Raw genomic sequence first — 12703 nt, forward strand, 5'->3', positions numbered from 1 at the left:
AAAAACATAGAAATAGTTGCATAATAATGGGACCCATAGTTCCGGGACTTTTGTATATGTCCATCGGGACCCCCTTCGGCCCTGGGGCTTTACTTCATGGAGACTTCATGATGGCATCCCAGAGCTCTTCCAGTGTAAAGTTTATGTTCATTGGCAATTCCACTACTGCCTCCGGACATATTTGAGACAAGTCAGAGGGATATAAGGCACTAAAATGACCCACCCAAGCATCTGAGCTAATGGTGGTAATAACATGGCACTGAAACAGCTGTACTTACGGCCATGGAAGAACTTCGAATGCGGGCAGACAGGGGCCAAGCGGTGGCCTTGATCCTTTTGGACCGGTCTGCCGCATTCAACACTGCCAACCACGTGATCCTGCTGGAGAGGCTGAGAGAGGCTGGGGTTGATGGCACAGCCCTGCTCTGGTTCCACTCCTTTCTCAGAGAAAGGAAACAGGCGGTATCCCTCCCCCCTTTTCAATCTGCTTTCTCCTCAGTCCCCCACGGTGTACCCCAGGGTTCTTCTATCAGTCCGATTCTTTTTAATGTTTACTTATCACCACTGGTCACTCTTATTAAATCCTACAATATGACTACAGTAAACTACGCGGACGATACCCAGCTTATTTTCTCCTGGGTGGGTGAAGACTCTATTACCTTAGAAGCCTTCCACGACTGCCTGAGAGATACTGCTGGCTGGTTACACCACAACTCCCTCCAATTCAACTCCTCCAAAACCGAGGTCCTGTTCTGTCCAGCAAGCCGCATACCTCGTCTTCTGCCTGCCGAGTTCAGGCCCCCGGAAAATCCAGATAATCCGCCACCGGTGGCCAGTGTTCGCAACCTGGGCGTCATGCTCAATAACAAACTGAGCATGGAAACTCAGGTATCAAGAACTGTCGCCACCTGCTCGGCCCTCATGCGCTCATTGCGCAAAATCCTGCCTCTACTTCCACCACCCGCCAGAGCACAGATAGTCAGGTGCACTATTCTAAGTCGCCTTGACTATTGCAATGCCCTCCTGCTCGACTCCCCCATGGTACTGCTGGACAGACTCCAACGTGTCCAGTCAGCAGCAGCCAAACTGGCCCTTGGATGGACCAGGAGATCCTCTACCACGGCTGCCTTAGCCGAGCTACACTGGCTTCCCTTGAAGCAACGTATTGCCTTCAAGTCTCTCTGCCTGCTCTTCAAGGCATTACACGGATTAGGACCTAGACCTCTTCAACGGATGTTTACCTGGTACACACCAACAAGAGCGTTGCGATCTGCGACCGCCCGCCTTGTAATAGTACCCAGATTCAAGAGAGCCAGGATCGGGGGAAGATCGTTCCGAGTGGCGGCTGCTAAGCTCTGGAACGGTCTTCCCGCCGACATTCGCCAAACTTCACAGCTTCTGCCTTTTCGGAAACTAATAAAAACTTGGCTTTTCCCCTAGACCCCCCTTCCATTACCACTCCCCAAGCAACTCCCACAGCTTCTAAATCAGGAGTAAACCACTCAGCGCCAGGATGCCTGCTAGGTGACAGCTGCGCTTTACAAGTGTTTTAAATAAATAAATAAACAAACAGTGTCAGCACTTGAACCCAGAGAGCAAATGTCCTTAACCACGTTCCAAAAGTGTGTGGCATCCTTTAACCTATAAGACTGCACCAGCCTTCCCCAATACTCCATTCTGGTCTCTCTTCTACCTCCTGCTCAGGGACGGTTTATACTCCACTCTTAACACATGGATCTTCTGGCTATCTCTAGGAATCTTCTTCAAAGCCATATGCAAATTGGAGGAAGCCTTCCTACAGGAGAAATCAAACCACCTAGCCCCTGGGATAACAGGTCTAATTTGTTTAATGAGAAGATTTGTAATGGCCAGCCCTAAACGGGCAAAACAATTACCCTCATCCTGCAAGTTGGCCAGGGGATTTAAATAATTCAAGAGTGGATCAAGATGGTTGGCTCACAAGTTGTTCCTCACAGCACCCAGATCAGCACGACTCCAGACCAAGTGAAGCCCCTGGGATTGGACAATTAGAGATGAGGCATGAGCTGTCCCGGACCATGCTTACCCCTTTATGGATACCAAAGCCCAGCCACAAAGGATTATGGTCACTCAATACCTTTACAATGGTGCCACCCGCCTGAAGCCTCGCCATTAGGGCCAGGGATATTAAAATGTTTAATTTATGATTAGCTAGGCAATCAGAATGCAAACACCTATATACTACTCATGGCATCACTGATCTTGTTGATATCACCAGCTGCAGCCCATATAACTTGTAAATGAATATTAATTAGGTAGGTCATTCTGCGCCCCTGTGTAATTTGTGAACCTACCCATTAGTACATAAGTAGATTTGCAAAATAAAATAGTTGTTGCAAAAACTTGGTATGCAATTTACAAGAACTATCAATGTACAACTGGCCCCAAGTCTTTTAGGGATTCCTGCCGTACTTAAAAATCCATGCTGGAATCAGAATCTAGACAACAGCGTTGCGTAAAAGCATGTATTGAACTTCAGGATGCTGCTTTGCTGATTTCTGCGACTGGGACATTTTTTGGCGATTCGCGGATTTTTTCCCTTAGAGTATTAAACTTTTGGTCTGCATTGAAGAGAGGTATCTGCATGTTCGTATCAACTGTATGCAGGACACAATTCATCTTAATGAAGATTATTTCGACACTACCTTTCTAGTATTTACAGGGCCATTACATACAAAAAGCTTAAGGTCTTTTGTTATCTCTAAGTAATACTTTAGTGTCCTTTTCCATTTCACATGTGCATAAATTAATTTCTTTGATGAGAAGTTGAATTGGGGGTGGAATGTGGGGCATGTAGCAAGACTGGCTGGTTAATATGAAAACTCAATTTCCCTTTTGGAGAAAAAGAAGTGAGTGTGAGTCCTTAGTATTTCAATAGTATTAAAAAAAAATCCGTAATGGCTTATTGCTACACAGGGAGAGACAACAGAGCGATCCCATATTTCAACTGGGAACAGTGCTTTATTTGTATATTGTGTGGTTCTCAAAGCTCTGGTCAGAAGCCCGCAGCCAGTGCATTGTCTCTGCACCGAATACCAAGGCTGCATAGTTTTGAATCCAACTCATGCCTCTTTAATCCAATAGAGGATGCTGCCTGGCCCTTTATCTAACTTGTACATGGCCCTGCTTTCTCTCTTTGTGACAGATTTCTGACTTTCTCTTTCGCCATATTTTTTGCTATGTGTTTTTCCTTCTCTTGCTCTTGGCAAATGACTGATGTTGAAAAATAAGTGGCAGTGCCCAACAAGAAGTGTCAGTGTGGTCCAACGGCACCCTAGGCTCAAATTAAGCACTGGCTGGGAGCCTGGGTTTACTGCAATATCAAAAGTACAACAGTTTCCAAGGTAATGCCACTTTCTATGGCAAATGCTGCAGACTAGCCTTGTGCATTGGTTAAAATGAATTGCTATCGGTTCACCTAATACTACATTATGGTAGCAGGAAGATGGATATAGCAGTATTACTGATAAAACTAGATTGCACACAAATAATAATGTGTTGAAAAGGGATGGCCGCAGCAACCTCGAACCCCCAATGTAGTCAGTCAGTCGACTGTTCTCAACTCGTAAACACCCCTCAGTAGACCACGAGAGTCCTGATGGCCCAGGATTATAGCGACAGCCGATCTAAAACTAGAGAACTGCTGTAAGCGGATTGCAAAGCACTGCAGAGCTCTGCAGTGCCTGTCCACTAGATGACCGCCCCTCCATCAATCGGGTAAAGGTAACCCCTCACATCCACAGATGCCTACACAAAGCCCTCCATGAAGATTGATGCCATGCAGAACGAACCAGGACTGAAATAGGAGAAAGCAGCCAGACAACCACCAGGATTCAGCTCACAAGCGATGTTTGTACTCTGAAAAGCCTGACTCCAAAACGGCCGCACAGAAGCAGGACGTCACGCCGATAACAAGCTGCACCGGTGAGTCCCCTCTACCATTAATGCTCCCCAGACACCATACACTGGCTGGTCCCAACAAGATAAGCTAAGAAGGCCCCTGCACCTCAGAGCCTGCAACCTCCTCAACCCTAATGCATACGGGGCCTGACCCAAAGATGGCCGCAAAGTAAATTCTGACATCATAAAGACTAGTATAGTCGGCCTGCCACACCCCTGTCGTGCCGCACCTTCCTACCCCCGGACTCACTCTACCTGACCACCCGACTACCACCCCAAAAGATCTCCCGTCCTGCCTCCGGGACCGACCACGTGAGGGCAGCTATTCAACCACCCCTAAAAAAAAAAACGCGACTGGACCTCTCTACCAGTCTCATCCACCACTACAACACTCCTAGCCCCTAAAGAACCAGCCCCAGTCAGACAGAATGCCTTCTATCACGCCAACCCCACCACAGTGAATCATTTAAAACCACATGGCCCGAACTCCTTCTCGATAAGTTCTCCCCCCAACTTCTCACCCAATGCGAAAAAGAACCTCAAACACAAACTGATCAGACAATACCCAGAATCACTATTTGTTGACATCTATCACTACTCCTCAAACGGCCAAGTAAAAATGGATTTTATTTTTCACACGGAAAGTCCCGATAAGTGGAATTCCGTCCTCATCGCCACATTACCAAGACTACCAATACTCCCCACAGTTGCAAACTATCATTCTCTATCCCCAACCGCATGGCGCGGAAAGGGAACACCTCTGTGACCATCTACTCCAAAGGCACAGTCCTGATACAAGCTAACAATGACAACCTTGAGGCATTTGACTCACTCTTCCCCTCACTTCGGACTGCCGCCTCTCACTCACTTCTCCCCCGCCCAACCCACCCCTTCCTCCCGGACATCCGGAACCCCCAACCGAGCACACACACCTTTCCTGCACCCATTATCATAAATTATTACCCCCCTCCACGAGACACCACCCGCACCGCTGGCACCAAGAAAATGGCTCCCCCCCTTGTTGAATCATCCCCGCAATCAACCCCCCACACAACCTCCAAAGAACACAGATCAAACACAATACACAGGCTAAGACCTCCAACCACCATCCTACACCCTCCTGCAAAAGTATGCAGATGATGCAACATGACCCTCCGCACCCCACGTCCCATCCGAAAGCCCTCACAGACAACACAACAACTACTAGACGATAACACAACTGCGCCAGGTCTCCCCCCCCCCCCACCACCCCACCCGGACCCAGTGAGGACCCCGCTCAGAACCCACCCTCCCCGACCCTGGAAGAGGCAGGACAACATCTTTCCCTGCTCGAAAGCCAACTAGCTACTATAAATCAGGGTTTTAACAAAATCCTAACCAACCTTGCTTCACTTCGCAATCCACCTAAAAACCACACCTGTACTCCCGTCGCAAACAACCCCCCACACCAAAGGCCCGCCAAGACCACATGACCCAGCTGGACCCGGTCCCCCCTCTTGAGCCATAATATGAGACCCAGTAGAACCGCAGAAGCTATGTCTTCGGACAAAGCTGCAGAACTAGCCTTCTCGTACGACACCCACTCTACAGGCATCCCTCATTCCACTATCCAGGTGATCTCCGGACTCAGAAGAGACCACGCCACACGGAAACCCCCTAAACCCCCTTCCTACCTCACCAACAGCCCCTTGAACCCTAAGCAAGAAACCTAAAAAAGAAACACCCCCTACTAACTGCATTCTCATAAACTGCAGATCAGCCATTAAACATGCCACAGAGAAAGCGGAATCCATCCTAGCCCACAGCATAGACATAGCCTTCCTCACCGAGACCCGGCTAAATGACTGCTCGCTTCCAATCATGGATACTCTAGTACCCCCAGGCTTTACAATCATTTACAAAGACGGTAAAGACCAAAGAGGCGGGGGTTTAGCGATCATTCACAACAACAACATATCAGTTTCAGAAATAGATACCTTCAACTATGACACCTTTGAATGCCTAACCGCGAACATTAACTCAAGCGACAACAAGACACTACACTGCCACCTCCTATACCATCCTCCAGGCAACACCACCACTTTCACGGAGCATCTGTCAGACCTGGTTGCTCACTGCTCACTCAGAGACACCGACAACCTTATTCTAGGCGACCTCAACCTACACTGGAATTTAACAAGCAGCCCACTAATTCAAAACCTAAATGACCTATTACACAACATCAACCTCACTTGCACTGCTCAGAAGAAACCCATAACAAAGGAGCAATCCTGGATGCCATCATCGCCGAACACGACTCAATCACACTAGATCATATCTTACCGGTGGACTGGTCAGACCACCACCTAATCCTGTTCCACATCACGCAACCGATCATGTACCAACCCCACATCCAAGACACCCCCACATGGACGAGAAACCTAACTCAGATCAACATGGACGACGTAGAAGAAAAGATAAACACGCACCTGCCCATCTCCTCAGATGGTCTTTCCGCAACAGATCTCATGTCCCACTACAACACTACTATGACTTGCATCCTAGACCAACTAGCCTCCCTGAAACAAACAAAAAACCAGGAGCATTCCTTCCAGATCCTGGTTCAACACGGACATTAACCCTGAAAGGAGGCAACTGGGGGGGGTCTATGGAGGAACAATCCCTCTATGAGCCTTCACGATCAACTCAAAGCAGCCCGAAGGAAATACAAAAAGCACATCATCAACTAAAAAAACACCTTCTTCTGCACCGCTCTGGACAACGCGAAAAACAGACCCAAGGAACTCTTTAACATCAACAGGCAACAAACTTCCAAGACCACAGCAACCCCAATCCAGGCCTCCAAAGACCTCTGCGACAAATTCGTCATCTTCTTCAATGAAAAAGTCACCAAGATTGAGTTATTACTAGACATCAACCTCAATCCCTCCTGCAATAACCTAACTGCTACAATCGAATCCAACACGCACAAGCTCCCCACGGAATCCTGGAATTCCTTTGATCCCGTACTCAATGATGAGATTCTCAAACTGATCTCTTCCTCCAAGCCCTCATCCACGTTCTTGATCCTGTTCCCTCCCAATTGACCAAAAAACTGAAACACTCCCTCGCCCCAGTCTGGTGCGAAATCATAAACAGACCAAAGCTGCCTACTCATCCTCCTGGACCCATCGGCAGCCTTTGACATGGTTGACCACAATCTACTCACCAAGGTTCTCCAAGACAGAGTAGGTGCAGACGAGATGGTCCTAAAATGGTTCTCCTCCTTCTTACACAACCGTTACCAAAGTATAAAAATCAAATCCTTCCCGTCTGACCTACACCCCGTCAGCAGAGGTGTCCCCCAAGGTTCAGTGCTCTCCCCTCAACTATTAAACATATACATGGAACCCCTCACCACCCTATTCATAAAAGCGAACATTCCCTTCCATCTATACGCAGATGACACCCAGATCTACTTGGAAACCTCCTCCATTAACAACCCCTCACCACCCTACTCATAAAAGCCAACATTCCCTTCCATCTATACGCAGATGACACCCAGATCTACTTGGAAACCTCCTCCATTAACGACATTCTAAGACTTAACACCCTTAGAGAAATTCAACACTGGCCATCAACCAACCACCTTAAACTCAATCAAGACAAAACAGAATTCCTCCTCATCGCCAACAAAGAAGAATACCCTCAAATCGTAGAGTGTCTAAAAGCAATAGATGCCCTCAAAGGTAATCTCACTCTGGCTAAATCGGTAAAATCTCTAGGAATCACCCTTGACCCGAAACTGAACATGAACAATCACATTCAGATCTCTGCGAAGAGTGCCTTCCTCAATCTGAAGCTCCTCAACAAAATCAAGGCCTTCATCCCTCCCTAAGATCTCAAACAAGCAACCCAGTCACTAGTGCTATCGAGACTCGACTACGGTAACGCAATCCTCACCGGTACAGCTCAATCCCACCTAGCCCCCCTCAAAACAACTCTCAATGCAGCTGCCAGAATGGTCTCCGGAGTTAAGAAATATGACCACCTCTCACCCGCACTCAGAGAACTAAAGTGGCTCCCAGTCGAAATGAGGGCCAGCTTTCGGACTGCCTGCCTGACACACAAAGCCTTTCACACTGGGAAACCAGAATACCTGGCCTCCAAACTCAAGAAAGCCGGCCAGACAAGAAACCTCAGGAGTTCCAACACCATGCTACTCATCACCATGAAAACACGCAAACAAAAAACTGCTGCACGGTCTTTTGCGGGAAACGCCCCAAAAATCTGGAACTCCATCCCAGCCGATATCAGGACTATCACTTCCTTTTTTACATTCAAAAGACTCCTAAAAGTCCTCTACCCCAACCATGCCTTCCCGAACCAAGCTCTGCCGCTGAAACGCGTAAACTTACTCTCCACAGCCCCTGGATAATGCTCCAATACTATCTACCTCTTCCTACAATCTGCAGCCAGTTGATAATTGCTCCATCTCTACCCCCCTCCTCAGGAACCCTACAGGCCCGTGACAATGCTCAACCTCACCCTACCTCGTCCTTCCTCCTCGCTCCCCCCCTCGTTACCTCCTCCTGGAATGAGGCTGAGCCCAGGTCAATGTGCGCTCATCGAGGCTATCTCAGGACTTCCTCTCCTCAATGACATGCAGCCCGCTGGGTTCTCTGTGTTTTTATGGGGAACTATGCCTTTCTTATGTGATTGCAGCTTAATTTCTGTTGTAAAGCGCTACGATACCCTCGGGTCTGGCCAGCGCTATATAAAACTTCTAAATAAATAATAAATACATTTCAGTGAATATTTATAATTTGTGCATTACCAAGTAGCGTCTTGATTTGTTCTGATCCTATTATACCTTCATTTCCATCAGACCATAGAATTACGAAAACGAATGTGCTTAGTTTTTTGTTTCCTAACTGCTGAATGTGTACAGTTCCTTTATAGGTATTTACATGTTGTTGTGTGTTACAAAAATGACATCCTCAGTCTTTCCTTTCATGCTCCCTGTATCAAAGCAAGATTTTCACATGATTCACTTTAGTTTTCTTTCTCTGACAGCAACGTGAGAGGAGATGGTAAAACCTAATCTCCATGTTAAAAAATAAGCACAATTTGTAAGAAGACATGGCCTTTGTCTTCTTTTAAGCACAACAAATGTGACAAGATAAAAACAGAATTTAAAGGCAGCTTCATTTTTCACTTGGACCTTTGCAACCGAACATGGGCTCAAGTTTGGAAAACCCTGCCCATAAATAATCATGCAATCTGGAGGAAGATTCAAAAACCCGTTTCCTCTTCTGTCTTCTGCAAAAAGGTTGACTGGAGGGTACCCCAATGTGTAAGATGAGGAGATGTATGTACTAATTGTGGTGTATGTGTGTATTTATTTCTGGAACGAGAGAAAGAGAGCGTGTATGTGTCTCAGGTAAAGATAATAAAAGCATTCTGATATATTAATTGTTCTATAAATATGAATTACTTTGGTAGTGGTGCACTAAATATTCCATACATTTCTGTATTCAGATCCTTGAGGTTAAAATTTTGTGAATGCTTTCTTACCAGCAACTATTCTTGGGCAGTGAGCCTCCTCGAGGCTAGGATCAATTATTACAATAAGGTTACTTGTGAAACTCACCATTGTTCATCTTCACAACATCATAGTTCAAATAGCTCATTCACTGACATCGAAGGCCCTCATGATTTCCCCTTAATGTTCCTGACTGTTGGTACTGGGGGCCTGGTAGATGTATTGCAGCTATGTTGGTGCTCCCTGATATATAGTTTGAGTGTCCCTTGAAGCACTTTCATCCTTGTTCCTCCTCATTTGTTGAAATAATAGGAGGTAGCTGTGTGGTCTGTTTGAATCAGGATCTCTCTGTTGAACAACCAGAATTCTAACATGTTGAAAGTACATGGCCTATCTCTCTAAAGGCATGGCCCTTGCAAGTGGAGGATCTCTAACTGTGCTCCTCAACCTAGGACAGATGTATGTATGATATCTCTTTGTATTGCTACGGTTTGCTGGAAGTTCATACTCTTTACTAAAATGTGCCCTTTAGGCCACCAAAGGGTCAAATGCTGTAACCCATGAGGTGGAGTTGACCTGCAGTTTTAATAATTTACACGAAGTTCCAACTTTAAAGCGCTTTCTTCAGTGTACTTGCTATCAGGTGCCAAATTGTACCAAACGGACACACAGAATATTCCCCTTTTCCTGAGGCGATGTATTTTGAGAATGCCCTTGGGGACAACCTCATACCTAATATTAGAATCTTGAATTTTCTTTTGGTTTCACAAATCTGTGTTTCCTGCGGACTGATACATGAAAATATGCATCTTGAAGATCTCCTCAACACATCCAATCTGCTTGCTGGATACGGGTAAGATTTGGTGCTGCAATACCATTATATATTTTTCCACACGTGTTGGCTGTTCTCCTGTCCAAAAAGCGCACCCATGTGTCATGTTTTTCAGATGTCCAGTTATGAACGTCAATGCTGAAGTGGATACTAATAAGGATGGAGTTGTAAAGTCGCTGCCTGGATGTTTGAGTTACTTTGCAAGCTGTCACTTTTAGTTGTTGAGATCTTCCTCTTGAAGGTCTAGTCTGGTAAAAATGAAGCCTCTACTGCTGTTGCTATGCAGCGTGATAGCAGAGTTAATAAACCTGGTGGTGGTTTCTCCTTTCGGAGTGTCTGCATTGATATCTGGAGTAGCCTTTTCAAAGTCCACTGCCTAAACCTTAAATGTATGAATCTTGTAGCTTTTTGTGAGACTTAACGGACAACAGTGAGAGAGGAAGGCCTAAAATTCATATTCAGTTTTAATCCTGGAAGGGGGTGCCATGCCATGAATTTAAACACATATGTGAGCATTCGCAATAATTACAGGCTGAAAAGTCTATTACATTGACAGATGCTTTGCTGATTTAGCCGGATGCAATTTTGCCTTCATTGACTAGCTTGAAGAAATCATATCTGCCATCGTTATGCAGCCAGTACACAAAGCATTTCAGGATTCCTAGCAGTGTTATCAATCTTGCTGCTTTGGGGGTTGTTCCCGATATAACGCATTTTCTCTGGACAGCTTCATCCATCTTGTGGTGTTACTTAGCTGGCTGGACTGCAGAAGAGAGCATGTCAGGGAATCTTTTCTTGACTGCTGCAACCAACAAATCTGATGGAGTCTCTCCATTCAGAAAAAGGGTCTTGGTCTGGTGGACAGTATGCTTTACCCCCTGGCATTGGTTGACAGTTGAAGGTACATGGACTAGAGACCATCTGGTCACTGGTTCAATGAGACCTCGCACTAAGGGTCTGACAGGAGTTTTATGCTGCAAAGTCTTGGAAATGTCAGAAGAGGTGGTATGAAGCATCAAGGGAATAAGAAGTTTAGCTGCTCCGGTCACCAACACTTTGTGGTACACAAGTATGTTGTCCACTGGAGAAACTCTGGTAGGAACTGGGGCTGAAGAAAGTGATCTGCACAATGCTGCTGATGAAGTGTCTGCCTCTGTTCTATCAGTCAAAGTGATTCTGCCTTCTGAGTTTGGAGTCTGATCCCGTTTCTCCGTTCCTCAACATTTCCCTGGGAGAGGTACAAAGCCTATGCTGTGAAGTGCTACAACAAAAATACTGGGAATGGAACTATAAATGCGAGCCCTACTGGATTTGTTGTTGTTCAGAAAGGTTCATGTTGAAATTCCAACTGTAACCATTCATAGCACTTTTGTAGGATACCCCTTCATAATTCTAACTTACTTTACTTGATCAACCTGCACAAAACGTATCATTTTCAAAGTGACTCTCCAGTACATTTTCTTTGCAGTTAGATGCACATTGATCTTGGAGAGACAAAATAATTAGGAATGTGAAAACAGCTTTTCCTATAGAGTATGCTGTCACTTTAATAATAGATTCAATATATAAGCTAGCTTGATAGACGAGATAGATTGCTACGATACTTAAGATAGACAGATAGGTGCTGTAACAATGCACAGGACATTTTGCAAGTTATAACCAAAGTAAACTTGAGCAATTATACATTAGCAGGCTTTAACCAAGAAGCTACATGCAAGGAAATACACCACTGACCAACTATACAAATGTGCTTCATCACCTTTGGCTAACTGTAGCCAGCAGCTAGGGCTATTTTTATGAAACACTAAACACATTTCTTCAGAACTTTACTTTTCCAGTTGGCGAAATGTGTTGTCACAGGCAGGAGGCACTACATGATTCATTTCAGTCTCTTCTGGCCTGGCAAGTAGTGTGGATTCGTCAGGTGAAGGCTTAAGACAGAACCAACTCAAGCATTGCCAATTAGCGCTACTGCTGGGGAGAAGTTTCTCCTAAAGTCTTGGTGTCAACTATTTATGCAGTTGAATGCTGTGAAATATATTTATTCACAATGTTGAAGAAGCAGAGGGACATAATGATTAATGGGAAGGTCCGTCTCCTGGAAATCTGGCCACCCCCCACACTTAGTCCATCTACATATAATTATGTATCTAGACATAAATTAGGCTTGATCTGGTGTGTCCTTTCCGCAATTTGGCATATTCACCTTCACCAGAATGCCTCTCCTCTTTGGTTATAAACTTCCACAGGTGTCCTTTTGGGAAAACTAAAAGCACCATCTAAAATTCCCACTTGCATCTAAGAAGGTACTAGGTACCACTGCCAGAAGCAACTCCTTTATGTTACCACAGACTCATGTGTAAAGAAGAGGGTGTTTATACGTTTAGCAATACTACAAAGCAAAAACG

General features: G+C 45.6%; 1 protein-coding gene across 1 annotated transcript in view; it reads right to left on the reverse strand.

Moving 5' to 3' along the window:
• Window positions 1-12703, reverse strand: part of LOC144818172 (general transcription factor IIH subunit 2) — a 368595-nt gene that overhangs the window by 131975 nt on the left and 223917 nt on the right. The gene's annotated exons all lie outside the window — the stretch shown is intronic.

The sequence above is a fragment of the Lissotriton helveticus genome, chromosome 2_1 (genome assembly GCF_964261635.1).
Source record: "Lissotriton helveticus chromosome 2_1, aLisHel1.1, whole genome shotgun sequence".
Taxonomy (NCBI): domain Eukaryota; kingdom Metazoa; phylum Chordata; class Amphibia; order Caudata; family Salamandridae; genus Lissotriton; species Lissotriton helveticus.